The sequence below is a fragment of the Equus asinus genome, chromosome 20 (assembly GCF_041296235.1).
Source record: "Equus asinus isolate D_3611 breed Donkey chromosome 20, EquAss-T2T_v2, whole genome shotgun sequence".
NCBI classification, from domain to species: domain Eukaryota; kingdom Metazoa; phylum Chordata; class Mammalia; order Perissodactyla; family Equidae; genus Equus; species Equus asinus.
The window spans coordinates 79,090,189-79,111,155 of NC_091809.1; the positions used below are offsets into that span (position 1 = coordinate 79,090,189).

The following is a 20,967-nucleotide window of genomic DNA, read 5'->3' on the forward strand; positions in this document are numbered from 1 at the left end:
GATCGGCAGAGTTAGAACCGGCAGGGTTCGATGATGGGTTAATATGGGGGTGAAGTGGAGGGGAGAGGTGTCAAGGAGTGGCCTAGGTTTCCAGCTTGTGCTGCTGGCGGAAAGTGGCATGACTCACTGAGATGGGGAGCAGCAGAAGTGGACCCTTTGGAGGTAAAGACCGAGCTGTTGACATGTTGAGTTTGAGCTTGACAGGTAGGTCAAGCACCAAGACACGTGCTTCTCATTCCCGCTCTGCGTAATTAGGGCAAATCACTCTGCCTCGCGAGCCTCCATGTCCTCAGCTATAATACTGGGGAATTAAAACCTGCTGTATAGGGTTGTTCTAAAGGTTATTACAAACATGGAGTGGAAAGACCTCACAACTGTAAGCAGGCAGTGACCACACGTAGTTACCAGTAGTGGTTGATTTTAATTAAACATATATGCTCAGGAATCTTGTAAGATCTTGTTATAAAGAGGCATATCTGGTACATTTCCTTCTTTATGAAATACAATTTGGAGTCCATGACAATGGTGGTGGTGATGATGATGATGATGATGATGATGATGGAGACGGTGGTGTGATGATGATCTTCCTTCCTTGGCTGTTGAAAGCATATTAAGCATCTGCCTCCATCATTTAGGGAGCTGGTGGTGTGTAGAGGAATGATCACTGGGCTCGGATTCAGTTATTTTGGCTCTCTTCCTGCCTCTGCAGCCTTGGGCAGGTCATGTAATCTCTCTGAGCCTTAGTTTCTTCAGTTGTAAAATGGGGATGGTGATAACATGTACCTCCCAGAGAGTTATAAAATTCAAACTAAATAGCCTTGTATAGAGTTAACGTAACACACATTGCCAGATGCAGAGCGCTGCTTAATAAAAGTTACTGCTTTGCTCTTTCTGCTGTGACCATATTTCCTGTGCCTTAGCGAAGAATGTAGAAAGTGACATGAGGCCCTCCCAGCAGGGCCTAAGCCCCCTCCTGCCTCTGCCCCCATCACCTCCTCTTGCTCCCCGTGGTCCAGCCACAGAAGACAACACCACTTTCTCCACACACGCTTTCCCTCAGCCTGAATGCCTTTTCTCACCCTTTGCCTGTCAAATGCCCTCTTAGTCTCCAGGGTCCAGGCAAGGGCCACCTCTTCCATGAAGCTTTTCTGATGTTGCCAAGGAGAATCCATGGCTTCGTCTTTTTTATCCCCACAGCACTGTCACTTGGCTCTCCCTTGAACACATCCAGTGCTCAGCTTGGAGTTACATCACAGACCTGTGTCCTTGACTATAAACCTCTTGGGCCCTTGACCTTGTCTGTTACAGTCTCATACTATCCTCAAAGCTGAGCACAGGTCCACACGCAAAAAGAGTGGAATTGAATTCATTTGACTGATGGAGCTTAGAGCAGCAGCTCAGTCACCCTGTCAGTGTCTCCAGGCAAGGGCTGTGTGACTGCCTGGGGGTTGAAAGTCCTCTAGCCAGGGATGCACTGCCCCAGGTGAGTCAGAAAGGAACATGTTGTTTTGGGGCCAGTGGTGGATGCTTTCGCAGTCTAAGTCAGAAAGGCCCCTTCTCAGGGCTGCTCTGGAGCAGCCAGGTACACAGCTTCTGGTGACAGGGCCATTGCAGTCAAGCTGCCATGAGAAGCTGGGCAGGGGTGACCAGCAGCCTCATGAGTGAAGTTAGGGACCCTCCCCTTCGGCCTGCATCAGCCCTTGCTCCATGGCTCTCCTTGCCCCAGCCTCATTCCCGGCCTTACCCCATTCAGTCCATCCTCACTGCAGCCAGAGCGATTGATCTCAAGGACAAACCTGGCCCTGTGATTGCCCAGCTTAAAACCCATCAGTGGATGCGCCCATTGCTAGGAGCTGGCCCATGAGGCCTTCCAGGCTCCAGCCCTGCATCCTTCGTAGTCCCCATGTCCTCAGAAGTTCCACTTCTGCTGCTGCTCACACTTCTCAGAGTGGGTCCACATTTCATACCTCCTGCCATGGACCTTTACATATTGCAAAGACCGTGCGCACGAGTCTTGCTTGAAGCCTGTCTTGCCCAGTCCCATCCAGTAGAATTAACTCCTTCCTGCCAGGATCCCCCTGTAGATCACAGACTTCCCCCATCCTACCCATAACACTTCATACCTTTTAGTCCAAGGAGCATGTCTTACTGACCATCATTAGTGTAGAAATTATAAAAGCAGCGAGTGCTGTTCAGGACTGACTTGCAGGCTCCAGCTGAGTGTTTGAGAAATGCTCTTCCAAAGAATTCTCACCACAGCCCTGGAAGGTTGGGGTAAGAATCTCCATTTTTCAGATGAGGAAACTGAGGCTCAGAGAGGTAACTTTCTCTGTGTCACTCAACTCATCTGAGTCAGAGCTGGGATTTGGACAGGGGTCAGGCCTAGGCTCTTTCCATCTTCCCAGATACCAATTCCAGTCTGGGTCTGACACACAGTAAGAGGCCAGCAATGGCTTGTTGAATGAAAGGGTAAGCATGAAGCTACGAGGTGGAAAAGTTAATGTTTCAAGGAGAGCTGACTTGCTTGGTTTGTCAAATTTAAAAAGGCTCTGTCATATAGTTCTCCTTGACAAGAAGGGATGGTATCATGCAATATCTTGGATCTTTATTGGACTCCCCATGTTTTTAGGTAAATAACAAAAACCATCATTATCGGGGCAGCCTGGTGGCATAGTGGTTGAGTTCGCACACTCTGCGTCAGTGGCCCAGGGTTCGTGGGTTTGGATCCCGGGCACAGATGTAACACCACTTGTCAAGCCATGCTGTGGCAGCGTCCCACATGAGATAGAGGAAGATTGGGAACAGATGTTAGCTCAGGGCCAATCTTCTTCAAAAACCAAAACCATCATTATCTCTGCCACACAACACAGAAAACTACCTTGCTCTGAAAGCAACTTGATGTGGAGTGTCCCTGGCTGAGGGGTGCCTGCAGATGAGGCAGTTGGGGTGGGGGCACCCAGAGGAGGACATGGCTAGTCTTTGGAGGCCAGTTAAGGCATCAAGATTTCACTCTAGAGCCTGCTAAGCCATGATGGGGCGTTAGGTTGTTTGGGCCATGGGCCTGTGGCTAGAGCACAATTTTCTCATGTCACCCCGATCTCTCACAAAAACGAAAGCTAAACAAGAGGGAAGGAGAAAGGATGAATCTTTGACTCTGAAATACCCAGAAGAAAGCTCAAGTGAGCATGATCTGAGGACCTAATCAGCAGCAGAACTCCAGGAAAAACCCCACGCACCAAGGATGCTGAAGCTGGAGATTACAGACCACGCTTCTCGGGGGAGATCTCCTCTTCTCTCAGACATCTGGTGACAATATGGCCAGCTTAGCTTGGGTCAACAGTTTCCTGAGATCAGCTTCCACATCTGAAGAGGAGATACTTAGAGCTCAAGAAGTGTCTTTGAGCCCAGGGTCACTGGGACACCATGAGCAGGGGCAGCAGGGACTTCCAGAAAGGAGGCTTTATCCTATGCCTGCCCAGCCATACTCTGTGAGTCACTGGTGCCTTTCTCTTGCAGGTGCCGACCACTCAGGCCTAGAGTCCATCTGGATACAGTGGGAAACCCAGTGGAACCGCAGCCCTCCTAATAGGTGGGGTCACGAAGCTCAGCGCCCTTTTTCCAGCCACAGAATACCTAGGGCTCACTGTGGACATCCCATTATCCACTCTCATTCCTACCATATTGGCCCAGCATACAGCTCTGGGCTTCTGTCCCAGTTTCCTGTTCAGATCTGGGTTCCCACCTGGAATTAGATGATTCTTTTGAACCTCAGTGAGCTTAGCTAACTCTATAACACCCTGCCAGCTAAAACCCCATCCCAGTCACCCTAGCAGCCTGGCGTTATATATGAGTAGGCAGACACCCATCATTAATAAAAATGAATAGTCATTCTTAGTAACTAAGAATGGTGGTAAATCATTAAATAATAATTAATATGACTAATAAGCTAATGGTTTAGAGCTTGACTTCTGGGCCAGACTGTTTGGGTTCAAAGTCCTGACTCTACCATTTATGGTGTGACTTTGGGCAATTTTGTTAGCCCCTTAGTGCCTCAGTTTCCATCTATAAATGAGGACAATAATAGTTTCTTCTTCACAGAATTGTTTATGAGTATTAAATGAATTAATGTTTGTAAAGTATTTAGGACAATGACTAGCCCACAGTAAGTACTATACTCAACAAAAATTATAATAGTAGGAATAATAATGCCAACATTTGTTGAGCCCTTGCTAGGTGACAGGCACATAAGCGCTGCACCCATCCAAGATGTAGGCACTTTGACTATCCCCACATTTCAGATGAAAATGCAGAGGCTTAGGGAAGTTAAGTATGCTGCCCAAGGTCACCCAGCAGTGAGGTAATAGATCCAGGGATCAAAGCCACACCCTTTGATTCCAGAGCCAATGCTTCTTAGCAACATTTAACAAGGACTTATGGAGCCCCACTAGATATCCCAGTCACTCTTCCTTGGATCTTTAGATAGGGAAGGACATTCCAGACAAAGGGATGTTCAAAGAAAAGGAATTATGAAGCAGCAACTAGAGGAGTGGCCAGGATGAGGCTTCAGACATAGGCAGGCCCCAGACTATTTATAGCATCTTGGTCTTGTCTTTCCTACTGAAACCCAATCTCCTCCAGGGCAGAAGACAAGCTTTTATTCTTCTCCTGAGCCTCCCTTATCATGGCTGAGTGCCTGAGCCATCCATAATAGGCCCCAGAAAATCCCTGATCTGCTGATCTGCTTTCACTCCCTGCACCAGTATGTCAGTGGTGGGAGTTGACCAAAGTGAGTTCTCAGCAACTCGCACGTGACTGACTGTTATGCCCAAGGTAGTGCTCTGCCATTGGCTGGAGAAGAGTCCAGTTAAGCCAAGGGAATGAGGGCTCCACACCCTGGCCTCCTCTCCACCTTTCATCCCAGAGACCCCATAGGAAAGGAAGAGGGAGAGCAGTTTCCCTAACTTCAGTGCCCAGCATGCTGAGCTGAGGACAGGTGGACCCAGGGAACAGGGCAGAGCTGCAGCTATAGGAGAGCTGAGACTCTCTGACCTGCAATGCTTTTTTTTTTTGTTTTTAATTCAGGAAACTAACCTAAGAGGAAATTCTCATAAATGCAGGTATTGATCTGTAGAGGAGAAAAGCATCAAATTGATAATGCTAGATAATGCAAATTTATTTAAAAATGTTAGACAGTAAGAGTAGGTAGTGATTAGATATAATGACTATATAATTTGACTTGAAATTAAGTCCACTTAAGAGACATTCCTTGAATGTAGGTAAAACATAGGGTGGAGAAGAGAGGAGGGAGCTAAAAAAGGAGCGCATGACATGCACCTCGCCTTCCGGATACTTCCACCCTAGTCATCTTGTGGTTGCCAAAGCCAAGTCTTCACATGTTTTACATGGAAAGAGATGTGACAGTCGTTCACGATCAGGCTTAATTAAACCAGAGACTGTGGCCTTGAGAGCAGGCCTGGTTTTTCATCTCATCTGCTTTCCGTATGAAGACTCACATTAATGGGTTCATAAAATCTAGAGTTGATCGCTTGGTCCTTGAAATAGACAGGTTATTTGACTTTTTTTTTAATTTAAGAAAAAAATTAATTCAGTATTTGTTGAGTGCCTACTGTGTGCGAGGTACTATGCTGAGTTCTGAGTAGGCAGTGCTGGAAAGAGAGTCCTCATCCTCGTCCTCACTGAGCTTATGGTGTGGTCACTTAACAAACCGTGCCAAACAGGACTCCATTACAGTTGTGAAATGTGCCGCAAGGGAAGACTCTAATAAATAAAGCTCAATTAGCCTGGGGGGCCAAGGCTTCTTTGAGGAGATGATGTTTAAACTGAGAAGCCTGAAGGATGATTCTAAATTTGCCAGCAAAGAGGAGAGCGAACATCTTTCCAGGCAGAGGGGACTGCACGTCCAAGACCTTGAGGTGGGAAGAAGTATGACCATGTGAGGACCTGAAAGGAAGCCACGTGGCTAAGCGCAGAGACTGAGGGGAGACGGATAAGCCCCAAACCTTGCAAACACTGGGTCCTAGAAGCAGCGCAAAGGCACGTTCCAGACTTTGGATTTGACCACCAATGGAAGAGGAAGCTGTCAAAAGGTTTTAGGCGGGGGAGATGATCCGATCTGCATTTTTTAAAAATCCCTCTAGCTTCTGGATGGTGGGAGAATTGAGAGAGTTGGAGCAGAGGATGTGGAGAGACCAGTGAGGCGGCTACCGCAGGAGTCCCGATGAGAGGTGATGGGGGCATGACGAGGGTTATGGGGCTGCGAAGGAAGAAAAATGAACCGATTTAAGGTCTCCTTAGAAAGTCGGACGGATAGGACTTGGCGACTGGTCCGCTGTGTGTAGTGACGCTCAGGGAGGTGTCACGCAGGCATCCAGGTTTCTCCTCCTCACTAGGAGATGGTGATGCCATTTACTGTGATTGAACTGCTGGAAGAAAACTAAAAAAAATAATCAAGGCAAATGACAAAGGGCAAGCTCTTATGTATCAAACAAGAAATAGACTAACACCTGGCCAAGAAATGGGGAGAGGACAGTGAACATGCAGTTCCCAAATGAAGAAGTATAAATGGCCAAGAAACACAAAAAAATGTTCGAGTGATATTCAAAAGGTGCAGATTAAAATGACTAGGCTCCATTCACCTGTCACACTGACAAAGATAAAAAAAGCATACTAATGTCTAATATTGATGAGAGCATGAAGAATTGCTGGTGGAAATTGAAAGTGATACAGTCTTCTGTGGGGACAGTTAAATTTTTTTTTTAAATGTTAAGCAATATAGTCTAAGTACATAATCAAATACCCACACAAAGATATATGTACAAAAACATTAGAGTATTTACACCAGTGAAAAATTGGAAACAACCTACATGTCCATTGGTAGGGGATTAATTGCACATCTATGTAACCATTTAAAAAACAGATTAAAATTGGTGTGTACAGTATGATCCCATTTTATAAAGTATCTGGATGTGTATGTATGTAGACGTCTGTGTGTGGGGGTTATTTGTACCAGAAGGTTTGGAAGGAAATCTATCTAAAATCATATTGATAGTGGTAAGTTTTTATTGTATTTAATGTATTTCGGTAAATAGTGAGAAAAAATAATACTTTAAAAAACTAGAAGAGAGTATAACTGCAATATAACAGGGACTGTCATTAAAGTGAACCCAAGGAGGGGAATGACTAATTCTGGCTGGAGTTGGTGGAGAAGGCTTCGTGGAAGAGGTGTTGTTGGACCTGGAGTGAATAATCAGGTTACATCTGTTTTCCTGTTTCTGCACAGCTGTGGAGCTCACATTCGTGAGAAATGGGGAACTCTACAGAAAGCAAGCCTGAGCCAGGTCTGCAGGCCTTTCAATCTGTTTGCTCTCTGGTCATAAAAAATTCATGCCAATTAATTTTAAACCAGATGACAGGAAATGGAAGCGTAGAGCTCTAGACAGACACCCAACAACAGCTTCGATCAGTGTCTAGTGCTGTCACTTTGCCACTTTGTCCCACCTCCCCTGACTCGGCTGGGATTTTCTACTCATTTGCAGGGCAATGGCCTGCCTGCGTATTATGTTATCAGCCTTTGCTATTTCCTTGGTTACTGTCTTGGATCTTTGAATAAAGAATCACTTGCACTTCACATTTTCTAAACTTGGTTTTAGAAATTATGCAGCTTCTTACCAAAGTGCCCTTTTGGGAACTTAAATATGCATTGAGACGATCTAGTCACTTTATGGAAAGCTGGCAACCTAACAAAAACAAGATGGCCCTGCCTTGATTTGGAAGCAGAACTAAGTTGGTGGCCTTATGCCACAGAATTGCAAATTTGGGGTCTGAGCACAGGGTCAAGTAGCCAAATGGGGCCAAGTCCAAGTGCCTTCTGTTACGAGCTGTATGACTTCAGACAACTTTCTTGACATACAACGAGCATGAAGGGTTTTTGCTGTTTCAGCTTTGAGATGTGACAGAGGTCGTTTCCACAGTCTGGCTGCAGCACAGTGAGGGACCTTAGACCAGCCTTCCCAAGAGAAAGTAGGGCCACTGCCAGAAGTCAGGTAGTATGTGGATGAGCATTTTAAATTTCAAAAGCTATTGATTTTAATGAGTATTAGATTTGATAGATAATGAGTATTTAATGAATATTAGAAAAAATATGTAAACAGCACCTCAAACCTATGACTTCATAGATATTAGATATTTTTACATAGAACGGTCATGATTAAAAATTCCTTTAAATTATTAACAACTTTGTTTTGCGATTATAGAATCCATCTTATTTGTTGAGAAGTTCCCTCTCGTTGGGCCACAGAAGGAACAGAAATAAAGAGCTGCAGATACTTTTAAAAAAATTCATTAAAAGTAAAGTTAAGTAAAAAATGTGAATTGCTTTGGAAAAATTAGTAGATGATAATAGAGGTGAGACATTGATATGGCAAAAATTCTGAAAGTGGTACCAACATAACTATGCGAGCCTTGGATGTGTTGCTGAACCTCACTGAGTTGCAGTTTTCTCTCCTGTAAAATCTCCCAGGGTGGTGATGAGGATTATGAGACAATATCCGTAGATATTATCAGCTCAATGGCTGTCACATAGTAGGGACTCAAATATATGTTTCCTTCCCGTTTCCTTAGCCTCGCCTTTTTAAGTTAAGAGTGATCTCTGAGATTGACCAGTCCAGTTTCCTTATTTTCCAGATGAGGTAACTGAACCCAGTTTGGGGAAAGACCAGCCTGCAGGCTCCTGAATCACGTGGTCCTTTCCTCCTCTGGGTTTGGGTGTGCACAGTGCCCACCAGAGACCTCCCCACAGGCCTGAAGAGTCTTGGGGAAACTGACAAGAGACATGGGAATGAAAATGAGTTAGTCAGGCGGGCAACAGTCTCGGTGTAACACAGGAGGCAGGGAGGGGGAGTCATGATCTGCGTGTACTTTTCAGTGTAGCACATCTTCAGAGCCCTGCTCTAGAAAATGGTAGACTCTGTGCATAGAAGAACTAAATTAGAAAATACTCCGAAAGGTTGAAAGTGAGTGTGTTGAGGTAGTATCATTTTTCTTAGCTCTATTTCTCCTGGTGTTTAATGGTCTTTTGCATTTTGATGTCTGTGAAAAATAAAAATAAGTGCCAAAATGATTGGAAGGCTGAATTTTCTGTACCAAGAATTGGGCACCATTGGCGCCCTGTTTGACACATAACTCTTAATTATCACACTTCATTTTTGATTGTCACACTTCATTTTTGAAAGAATTCCCTTCCAGCCCCTGACCATCAGCAATTTCCCTGGTTATGTATGATCATAAGTAGTTGGTAACAAATATTGGGTATAAAACCTATGATACATTCCAGACCAGTGGCCTCAAAGGATTAATTGTGATTGTCTTCTTGTTTTGCAGATGGAAAAACTGAGAATCAGAGAGGGCTAGTGATCTCTCGGACACTTGGTCAGTAGGTAAGTGATAATGCTGAAAGTGAGCCTGAAACCAGATATACGTCTCGTCTCCATGATCAGATCTCTGTGGGGCCATCTTGTGACTTTTCTGATTTGTTCAGTTCAAGTCAGGTTATAAGATGAGTTGGTTTGGGCATTTGGGAGTTATTTACACTTGTGGTTTCTGTTTGTTGAGTTGGAAAGTTTAACAGGCGAGTTTGTGAAGGCCTCTGAGGCATTGCCTGGCCCATGTTGGATCCTTCCCTGGGAATGGCGGGGCTCGGTAAAACCTGGCCCACACTGTGGCCCTCACTGACCCTTCAACAGACCCAACTGTTTGGTCCCTCTAGAACAGAGAGCCCTGGATTGAGAGGACGGGAGCTGAGTTCCAGTCCCGCAGTGAGCTGCTCTGTGACGGTGAGCAAGCCACCTAACTCATGGATTCATTCATTTTTCGTTCACTCTTTCAAACTGTTTTTCCCCCAGAACATTTGAGGCCAGCCTTTGTGCCAGGCACAGGGGATAACAAGATAAATACGACATAGGCTTTGTCCTGCAGGTACTCACAGCCCAATTTATGAGCTCCGACATTTCCTCATCACTGTCTCATCGTGAGAATTTCTAATATCTGCTTTGCAGTTTACAGTCTGTAGGGCATTTTGTGATCTTCCCTAAAACTCCATAAGATGGAAAGAGGTAGTTATTGCCATTTTGCAGAGGAGGAAACTGTGGCTCAGAGAGTTGGGCAAGGCCATACGTGAGTAAGGGTTAGAGCTGACCTTGAAACTTAGATTTACTAACGTCAAAGCATTTGTTTCTGATAACAGCAAACTGTTCTACCTGATGGTTTTAGCATTTGAATGGGTGTTTTTGTACCCTGCCCCTCGCAGTGAGAGAATGTTGGGGTGATCAGCACCAGGATGGCCCCCACACTGGTGGAGGGATACTATCTGCAAGGGGTACTTTCCTGGGTCTAGCTGATTATTCCAGAAAACAGTGCCTTCTCTGCCTGAGAATGAAGGCAGCTTTGGGCTCTGGGTAAGCTGATAACCAGAGGAAAACATGCCACAGGCCCAGGGCCCAGGGCCACCTCCCCCAGGTGGCTGGGTTTGAGCATATCAGAGAGACTCCGCAGTGAGCCAGAGGGCCCAGCCCCCTCTTCATCTGAGGCAGTGACCTACTGAAGGCTATTGCTTTCCACCAAAGCTTAACGATCCTGGTAGCTTCTGCTTTTGCAGAGTTGCCCGGCCTCAGGCAGGACATGGAGAATGATATGGATTAGAGGCTGTGCTGTTTGTGGCGATGACAACTGCTTGTGCATGAAGCTCTTGGGCTTCCTCAAAGTCTGGAATTTCAAAGGGTGCTGAATAACCTCAGGTACTCGGCCTGGTTTTCTGTTTTACAGCAAGTGTGTATGTTGTGAATTGTGGCCATCCTTGATGAAGATGTACCTACACATGTGTGATGTATGGGACATGTGGGATTTGTAGGGAATGTGTGTGTGCATGTGTGGGGTGTGGGGTTTGTGAGGAGCGTGTGTGTTTGTGTGTGCGTGTGTTTAATCTCTAGGAGGCAATTCTTATGAAAAAAAAGAAAACACTTACGGGTGTAATTTTTCAACAGGACCCAGAAATGGGCTTTTAATAAGCGTCATTAAACTCTTTGATTACAAGGGGAGGCCAGCCATTCTTTCATCCTGGCTTGGATCACACAGCTCTCCCTTGCCCTGTTCTTTGGGGTCAGATAAAAACTCCTACTATTCGTATTGGTCTCTCCAAAGCCCTCTCTCCCCCTTGTCTGATCTCTCCACTTGGACCTCGACACAGACAGGGCTGGTGTCGGGCCTGACAGATGATACTGCCTGGAATCTGAGCATCCTGTGTCTCGTGTTGTCCCAGCAGGACACTTTAGGGTCTTTGTTTAGGAGGTGCTTCAGGCTGAGAGATCCGGGCCTCCTTCCTTTCCCTGAGGGTCACTTACAGGCCCTGATACCCGGCAGGACTGTGTGTGCAAACCCTTTCCTGATGGATTGGGTTTCCCCTTGTCTGACATGGAAGGAGGAGCAACTCTGTTGAAAGGTAGGTTTCGCTTTAGACTGAAAGCATTCTGCCAGGTCTCCTAAGGAAGCTGGTTCCCAGAGCGATTATCTTTCCTGAGCTGAGAGCGAGGTGCTATGTGACAGGAAGGTAGGCATGCTTAGCAACAGGCTTATCAGGCCGTGCTACAAGAATGTTCATTCAAGTAAACAGGTCTGGATTTGTGCAATTTTGTTCTTCTCTGTGCACTGGCTGGTTCTGGGCCTGGTATGTTCAGATTTGTGTGGCTCTTTCTCAGAGGTAATGCCCTTTGTGAGCTGTAGAGTTCTGCCTGCATCCTTCTTGTTCACGCCCACAGAACCCAGCGCGGGGGTACCCAGCATGGGCCTGCGTGTGCAGGAGGGGGCAGCCCGTGTTTGTGGTCTACGTTGAAGCCGCTGGCTCCAGGCAGCAGAGTGCCCCAGATCGGGGACTCATGCCTTGTATAATCTAACAGGCCTGCATTTGAGTCCTAGCTTGGCCTCTCACTGCACCTACCTACTCAATTTCTCTGTGCCTTGGTCCTGGAGGGCCTGTCGTATTTTGAACATTCTGCCTACTTCTTGCCAGTAACTCCGTTGGAGCAGCCAGCCTTTGGTCCCTATGGCTCCAGCTGTTAGCTCAGAACTGGCTCCAAACCAGACAAGCCTCTGAGCAGTACAGCTTTCCACACGTCCCAGGTGGATGCACTGCCTTGACCTTGAGACCTACTCAGACAGACCCTCCAGCGATGGGGACAACAGCCCTCCAGCACCAGTTCTCCAAACACCCTTAGTCACTGCTTTAAGAGAGGTGTTTTAAGCACCTACTATGTGCAAGGCACTGCGGTAACATCCTAGGTATATTTTCTTCTAATTTTTATATTCATTTTCTAGATAACTAAGTTTCAAAAAATTTAACATTCCCAAGAGTATATAAATATTAAGAGGAAATGCTGGGATTTGAACCCAGGTGTTTGAACTAGAATGCTTATGCTCTTGACTTATATTAAGCATGTAACTCACAATGGCTACCAAAAAATGGTTGTCACCTATTAGGGATAATTCTTTTAACAGTAATCGTTAATAAGTGACGGTACTGCATCCTAATTGCCGGCTCTTCTGGGGTCCTCTCCCACTGGACAGTGAGGTTCTTGAGGGCAGAAACTGGAAACCCCTGTCCCCAGCAGGGTACAAGGTTATAGCAATGGATCAATAAATGTTTGAATGATTAACAGTATTAATAATGGCTAACTTCACTGGTCGCTGACTATGTCCTGGACACAGTGCTAAGTGCTTTCTATGTATATTTTGTTTTAGTTTTTAGAACAACTCTGTAAGATACATACTATTATTATAACCATTTTACACTAAAGAAAATAGAGGCTTGCAGAGTTTTGAGTAACTTTCCCAGGTTACCCAGCTGGTAAGTGGCAGAGCTGGGAATGGGATGCTGGCTGACTGACGTGAGAGCTTGGTGCTCAACTGCAGTGTCCTGACGCCCCACACACAGATGTCCCAGCGTACCTCACAGCCACAGCCGATGCCCATAGCTTCTTCAGTGAATTCCCATGAGGCTGTCACTCAGATCGACTACCAGCTTGTCCAGGACTGTGTGAGTTTTCCATCCAGAAGGGATGAAGCTGGTGAAGGGTGGGAGGCCATAGCCATGTATGAAAGACAATATGAAAAGCCACTTGAAAATTAGCAAGAAAAGGGTGTCCTTGGAGAGTAGATCCGATTTATAAGACACAAGTGGGGTCAAAGTCCACATCAACAGGCACAATCTTTTGAGCTCCATGGAGAACAGTGGTGAAGTGTTTCAGTGGCATTTTCTGGGGGAATTTCTTGGACTTGGCAGTTACGCTACCACAGACTCATTGGCGAGTGAGGCCGAGTAAGGGGAAAGGTCTTGGTGCGTTGTTCTCAAGGGAGGGCCTTCCCTTCTAGTACTTTCCCACAAGACCTCATGAACCAATAACTTGTTTCATCATGTGGAGCTTCATCTTATGCAAGACGAAGAAATGGTCCTCCAGCTTCATTGCCACAGGATAATTGAGCCCTTGTGACTTTGTCCAAAGGGTAGCAGGAACATGTGCTTTTAGGGAAAGTTAAGAGCAGGGAGGAGATTTGAGCTGGGAAAGAGAGGGGCTTGGAGTGGCTCTGGGGGCTGCCTAGGCGGGACTAGGATTCCGACTACGAACTCCTGACGGAGTTAGGGCTCACTCTGTGCAAATCCAGGCTGTGATCTGAGTCCAGGAACTCCAGTGAGGAGCACTGGGGCCCTCATCCAAGTGCCAGAGCAGGAACAACTTCTTTAGGAGACCATCTGCGAACATCCTTGGCCAAGAGAAAAGTAAGGAGAATGACAACACAAGGATGTATCAGTTAGAACCTTCAGGGATATGTCTTTGGGTGGACTCAGGGCTTTGCTCTTCTGGAGGCTGGTGTCTGTGCACCCAAAGGGAGGGGCAACACTGGGCCTTAAAGCTGGACCTTGAAGGCACTTACCCTTTCCCCCACAGCAATGATTTTTCAACCACGCTCTGCGGAGCCCTCCGGGTTTAGTGGAAGCCTCTCTGGGACTTCCTTTGGAGACAGGCACTCAATTCTCTATTGGCCCCTAGGCCCCCATCACTGATCCTCTTCTCCTTGTTGGCATGTTGGGCATCCTTGTTGCCAAGACTGACATTCAGCTGGAATGTAGTCCCATGGTCGTGCTGTTTGTTTACAGCCAGCATCTGCTCTCATTGGCCATTGTGTCTGTTCTGATTGGTTGCTGTCTGTATGTATCAATTGTTAAATATTTTGAATTCTACTCCTGGTTGCAAGCTTTCCTGTGTGCGGAGCCAGAAGGCACTGCCCCATACCAGGTGCATCCTAACACAGGCACACTACACCAGCGACCAGCCTGCAAACCACTGCTGCGCGGAACAAAAACAGTCCTGCTATGTTTGAAAAGTGCTTGCCGTGCTTCTTCGTCCATCCTAGGGCTACAGAGTCACCGGAATGTCACCAGCCCACATGGCCGTGTGGGGCTGGGCAATTTGTCTATCCTTTCCATTCCCACCAAAGCAGAAGCCCTGATTTTGCTGCAGTGGCAGACCTGGGAGCAGGAGTTAGTCATTTCTGTCCAGCCCCTGGTGTGTCTCTTTAGCGGGCGGGTAGCTTGCTGTATTGCCTGCCTGGGGACATGATTCCCAGATTCACTCAGCTGTGCCTTTGCGAAGCAACTGCTCTCTCAACGGAGCAGGATGTGCCAGCTTTTCTGGCAGAGTTTCTTATGAGTGTTTGTTTTTTTCATCTCCCGTTTCTTAAAAAAAAAAAAAAAAAAGCACAGGAATGGCAGAAGTAACATTATATAAAGGAAAAGTCATGCGCTTGGGATCCAGGCAGACCAGGATTTATATCCAGGCTCTGATCCTCACTAGGTGTGTGACCTTGCAGAAATGGCTCAATCTTCTGGCTTCAGTTTCCTTGTCTGTAAGAGGGGAATGATGATAAAATGACAACTGACATCTACACGTGCCTGCCAGAATTTTATGCATTTGCGTGACAACCCCCGAGGTAGGTGATATTATTCTCTCTCATCTTGCAGATGAGGAAGTTGAGGCCCAGAGTGACAGAGTGATTTTTCCAAGGTCACACAGCTAAATGGCAGAGCCTGGACTCAAGCCTAGGTGGTCTGGCTGCAGAGCCCCCACTGCAAACCTCAGCACTTTTCCAGCTGTGTCTCAGGGCTGGGTAAGGACTGAGTAATTCCCAAGTAATGTGTCTGGAACTGAGGGTGCTCTTCCTACAAGCTAATTCTCTTCTCTTGTTCTATGTCTAATGGAAATAGAAAAAGTCTTCCATTCACTCAGTACTACTATGTGCTGGGTACTACACTATGTGCTTTGTATTCACAATCTTGTTTAAATGTCATAGCTTCCTTTTCTAAATATTATTCCAATTGTGCAGATGAGGGCACAATGGAATAAGCAGCCCTTGTGAGGTAGTGAGTTCCCCATCAAGGGAGTGGTACAAACAGGAACAAGATGACCACCCTTCAGGGCTGTAGAGGGGACTCTGGCACTGAACTGCTAAATCATCTCCTGGATTCCGTGGTGCTCTTCAGTGCTTGGTCTGGGGTCTGAACAATTCCCAGGGTTTTACCAAAGTAGAAAGGGGGGATGGGAGGGGGTCCCCTGAGCTAATTCCAGTGCTTCAGTGTTCTCTAGAAACCATATAGTGACCGTGAGTGAGCAGCAGAGGCCAGCTAAGCGCTTTCTGCCTGTGGCTGGAATCTGTATGATTGGGAGTCAAGAAACCCAGATTCTCGTCTAGGTTCTGCAGTTGGTTAGGAAATCATTTAACCTCTCTGTGCCTTTTATTTAAAAGAAATATGGTCATTTGTCACTTAACAACAGGGATATGTTCTGAGAAACGCGTCATTAGATGGTTTCGTTGTTGTGTGTACATCATAGAGTGCACTTACACAAACCTGGATGGTACACCTGCTACACACCTCGGCTCTATGGTACTAATCTTATGGGACCATCGTCGTGTATATAGTCAGTCCTTGAACGAAACATCATTATGTGGCTCATGACTGTCATAATAACTTGAAAGAGTTGCTACGTCTATAAAGTAATACCTACATTTACATTGAAAGATTCATGCCAATGAGAATCATTAGCATATATTGTTCCTCCTCCTGGTGACACCTTCAATCTCTAACAATTCCAAAAAGTGAGTCAGGGACAAATGCTGTCTCTCCTAGGCTTAGAGGCTGGGAGGAGTGACTGAAGATGAGAGGAATAGAGCCAATCCATCATTTTTAGATTAAAGAGCCTCCAAGCCTGAAGTAGCAACTTACCTCTAACTTAGGCAACAGAAGAAAGAATGGAGAGCTTATCTTTGAGTTTCGTTGCACACAAGGGAAAAAGGGAAAGCTGATGGATTACATGTTCTCATTGGCTAATGCTGAGTCTTTGTTGAGGAGTAAATAAACACAGATGACAAGCTATTAGTTCGGCCTAGAGAGGTATAGCTTGTTCAGGAACGGCCAATATGTGTTATATTAGTTTGAGTTCTGGGGACCAGACTCCAGGACAGAGATCTGCATGCAGAAAGTTTATTGGGCTTGCACTCAGGACCAGCACCTGTAGGGGAATAAGGGAAGTACGACTGGATCAAGGGAGGAGTTGAGCTGTGATGCAGTCACAACAAAGGTATCAACTGATCCCACAGGACCTGTGGAACTGGGATGGCCTTTCAGATGCCTGACATTGAGTCAAGCAGAGTTGGCCTTACTGCCCCTGGATGAGGCAGCTCTCTTGGGCTGAGGTCCATGCCTGGAGAGGGACTCAACTGAGAGCTGTCAGCAGCCAATAGCAACAGTCCCCGCAGCTGGAGGAATGAGTGCCTTGGTCCCAAAGGGCTTATGTGGGCAGCACATCCCAGCATCCACTGCACATGGCACGCAGGCTGCAGACAGCACTTCCTTACTTCCCACTGCAGACATCACTAATTGAAACAGCTCTCTTTACCACTGTGTTCACATGAGGTCTCCGGAGATTTCACATACAGTGCTCCAGATCAACATCATCAATTGGTTGGAACTGGCTCGTGAGAAAGAAGCCATGTGCTACGTCTGGCCTCTACATCTGTGGGAGATGTTTGTTGACGATGTAATAATAAGTCTCCCGTGTTATGATTCTGCTTTCAAGATTGAGCAGTTGGCAAACTTTAGACAGTTTCCCTGACATGCCTAGTGGAAAATGTGATTTTTTAATATTTTTCCTGATTATCCCCTCTGACCACATTCCATCTGAGGTCTGACTTGTTTTCCTACTAAATGTAGTTTTCCCCATGATTCATTTCCTTTTCCTCTCTCTCTCTCTTTTCTTTTTACCACACACTCTCTGGTCATCTCATCTATCCTTATTTCGAGCATCGGCTCCCCTCAGACATCCCTCCTTCACCCAGTTTCACATTACTGGTCACCTGCCAAACCTGTCCACCCCATTAGCATCTCTAGCCGTCATAACACCAATAAATGACATCCATGTTTAGCTGATGAAGAAACAGATTCTTTCAGAGGTTAAGACAATTTCTGAAGATGAGACATCTTGCAAGAGACAGGGCTGGGTGTCATCTTAGGTCTGTTATCTCCCAACATCTGTGTTCTTTCTTCTCTACCTTTGAGATATTTGTTGGGGTGATCTCTTGATGACTCTGGATTCTGCTCATTGAGTCTCGCCTGGCTGAAAACCCTACAAACTTCACTGGTTAATCCCACAGGTCCTTGTGAATCTCTGCAGAGTGCTGGGAGCCCCACACCCCATTGGGCAGGTTGGAGACCCTTGTGCTTTCCCTGAACAGGGTAGTTAGAGAATGCTGGGCACAGCCTGGCCCTTGGGCCTACTCGCTACCCATTTCACTTAGTTCCTGAGACACTCCAAAGGTGAGGAGCCTTTGGGATCACAAACTCACTGTGAAGGTCGATGGGTTGGAGCTGACACTGAGGCTGACTAATGGGCTTGTTATAGCTCTTGATAAATGAGACTTTGGTCAGTCCAGCTGGCCAGCTGCCCAAAGCCTGGCAGCATCACCGGGGGACCCACCTGGGTTTCTGTGCTGAATGCCTGTGCTCTGATCTGTCATCCTTCTTCAAGGAAGATGCATTTGGTAAAGGGAGATCTCTTGCTTTTAGTTGAGGGCCGCTCCATCAAAACCAGGGGTCAATTATGCTATTGTTAAAGACACCTTTTAAGGCTCCTATTCTGTGCCAGATATGAAGCTAAGCCCTTGGGGATGCAAAAACAGAACCAGTGTCCCACCCCCTCACCCTCGAGATGTGGGCTGGTGACTTTTTAGTGTTGCGTAAAAGTAAGACGTGGGCCGCCAGCCTTCAGATGCTGGGAGGCTTCTGAGCTCTCACAGTTTGGTGATTCTGCCCTCTGCCCTTGAGAAGACCATGACTTCTCTGCACAGGAAGGAATTTAGAGTCCTCCTGGTAAATAGAAAGAGAGGCTGATTTGAGTCCTCATCCCTCTCTCTGTTACCGATTTTCTGTGTGACCTTGCACAGGGCACTTGACTTCTCAGGTCGTCAGTGTTACTTCACCGTCACTGTAGAAGGTGTCCACTGTGACGCCTCCAGTGCTTACTGTTGGGGAAGATCTTGTGCAATGCCCTGTACACAGCAGGTACTCTATAAGTGGTACTGTGTTTTCCTTCCTCTCCCCCAGCTCGTTACTTAGTGAGATCAGTAGGGAAGTATTTACTAGGCACTGATGACCTATGGAACATGAACACTTCCTTAAAGAATGCATTGAATCTTGTGGGGGATGATCCAGGGTGAATGGGTTCTGGGGTCCCCATCTGGCATGCTTTCTTACGGGGTCCCGGGGGGCCACATTACATACTCTATACCTCCTATCGGCCCTGGCATGGAGAGAAATCCTGCTCATTTTCTGATTTTTCACTCTCCTCCCCCAATTTTCCTTCCTACTGTGATGGAGCCAAGATGGCTCAGAGAAAGAGGTGGCCATGGCAAAGTGGAAGGGGTCCTGCGCCATGAGCTGGCTTTATAAGAACAGAACACTCTCTTGTCCTTTCTGAGACTCAGGCTTCTCATTTATAAAGTAGGGTAATCCTTTCCTTGCTGGCATTCTCTGAGGATTGTGTGTGACAACACACCTGAGAGCGTGCTATAGAACAAACATGTGATTTGTAGTTATGGATTCTATCTTTTTTCTGTGAGTTTTCATCTCTTGGTCTAGCCCCTTCACCAGTAGCTCCCAATGCAAGTTCCCAAATGTGTTTGGTCTATGCAGGTAGCTTGTCCAATGAGCTGTTTGTGCATCTCTTTCCTATGACCCTTCCCCAGTGAACTTATTTTAGTTGTTTACATGTCTGTATTCTTCTCTAAACTCCAAGATATTTAAGAACAAGGTCTAATTTTAATTCGTTTATATCTGTAGTATGTAACGATGCTCCATGATTGTTTGAAAAAATAAACGAAGATGAAAGAAAATGAACATTTTGGGTATCTGCTGCATATCTGTTCTGGGCATGTAAGGACTCACCGAATTCTCACAGCAGCCCTCTGAGGTTGATATTATTCCCATTCCCAAGAAAAGGAAATTGAGGCCCAGAGAGGTGAAGCCACCTAGTTAAGAACACACAGTAAGTAACTAGCAGAGTAAGAGATGACGAACTCGGAGCCCTGAACTCCAAAACTAGTGCTCATCTTCTATACTGGGCTGTCTCTCTCTTCCTCTCTCCACAGTTTATTGCACAAACGACATTAACACAACAACAACAGGAACAAAAGAAAATCACCTCCCATCTCACCACTTCTAGCAAGTCAGCTGTTTCCGTTTTTCCACATTCCCTACAGTCTCTTTCTTGCATATGTTTTTTTTATAACAACATTATTGAGATATAATTCACATGCCATAAAATTCACCCTTTTGAATTGTACAATTCAATGTTTATTCACAGAGTTTATTCACAGAGTTGTGCAGCCATCACCACTATCTAATTTTAGAACATTTTGTTACCCAAGAAAGAAACTCCATAATCATTAGCGGGTCCCTCCCAATTCGCTGCTCCCTCCAACCCCTGGCAGCCACTAATCTACTGTCCCTTTCTATGGACTTGCCTATTCTGGACATTTCCTATAAATAGGATCATATAATATGTTGCCTTTGAGTTTGATTTCTTGGACTTAGTATAATGTTGTCAAGATTCATCATGTTGTAGCATGTATTATTACTTCATTCCTTTTTATGGCTGAATAATACACACACACACATACCAATACACACACACATTTTGTTTATCCATGTATCAGTTGATGGCTATTTGAGTCGTTTCCACTTTTTAGCTATTATGAATAACGCTGCTATGAACTTTCATGTACTAGTTTTTGGGTGGATGTATATTTTTCGTTCTTTTGGGTATCTACCTAGGGGTGATATTGCTAGGTCATATGATAACCCTATGACTGGCACTTTCAGGAACTGCCTGTCTATTTTCAAAAGTAGCTGCACCATTTATAGTCCCACCAGCAATGTTTGAAGTTTCCAATTTTTTCACATCCTGTCCAATACTCTTTATCATCTCTCTTTTTTATTTTCACATCCTCGTGGATTTGAAGTTGTATCTCATTATGGCTTTGATTTGGATTTCTCTAATGACTAATAATGTTCAGCATCTTTACATGTCCTTATAGCCATTTTCATGTCTTCTTTGAAGAAATACCTCCTCAAATCCTTTGCCCATTTCTTAACTGGGTTATTTTTCTTTTTATTGTTGCATTATAAGAGTTCTTTATATACTCTGGGTACTGGTCACTTACCTGGTATATGATTTGCAAATATTTTCGCCCATTCTGTGATGTGTCCTTTCACTTTCTCGATAATGTCCTTTGAGGCACAAACGTTTTTAATTTTGATGAGGGCCAATTTATCTATTTTTTTCTTTTGTC

At 45.7% G+C, this 20,967-nt stretch overlaps 1 protein-coding gene across 8 annotated transcripts in view; it reads left to right on the forward strand.

Moving 5' to 3' along the window:
- The window catches only part of TENM4 (teneurin transmembrane protein 4), a 728,135-nt gene that overhangs the window by 134,070 nt on the left and 573,098 nt on the right, over nucleotides 1–20,967 (forward strand). For 7 of the 8 annotated variants that reach the window (XM_070490574.1, XM_070490568.1, XM_070490572.1 and 4 more), the window contains exon 2: nucleotides 9,400–9,455. The gene's annotated coding sequence lies outside the window, so the exon portion shown is untranslated. Of the gene's footprint in view, nucleotides 1–3,516; nucleotides 3,590–9,399; nucleotides 9,456–20,967 lie in introns of all 8 variants that reach the window. The other variant, XM_070490570.1, reaches the window with a different exon arrangement.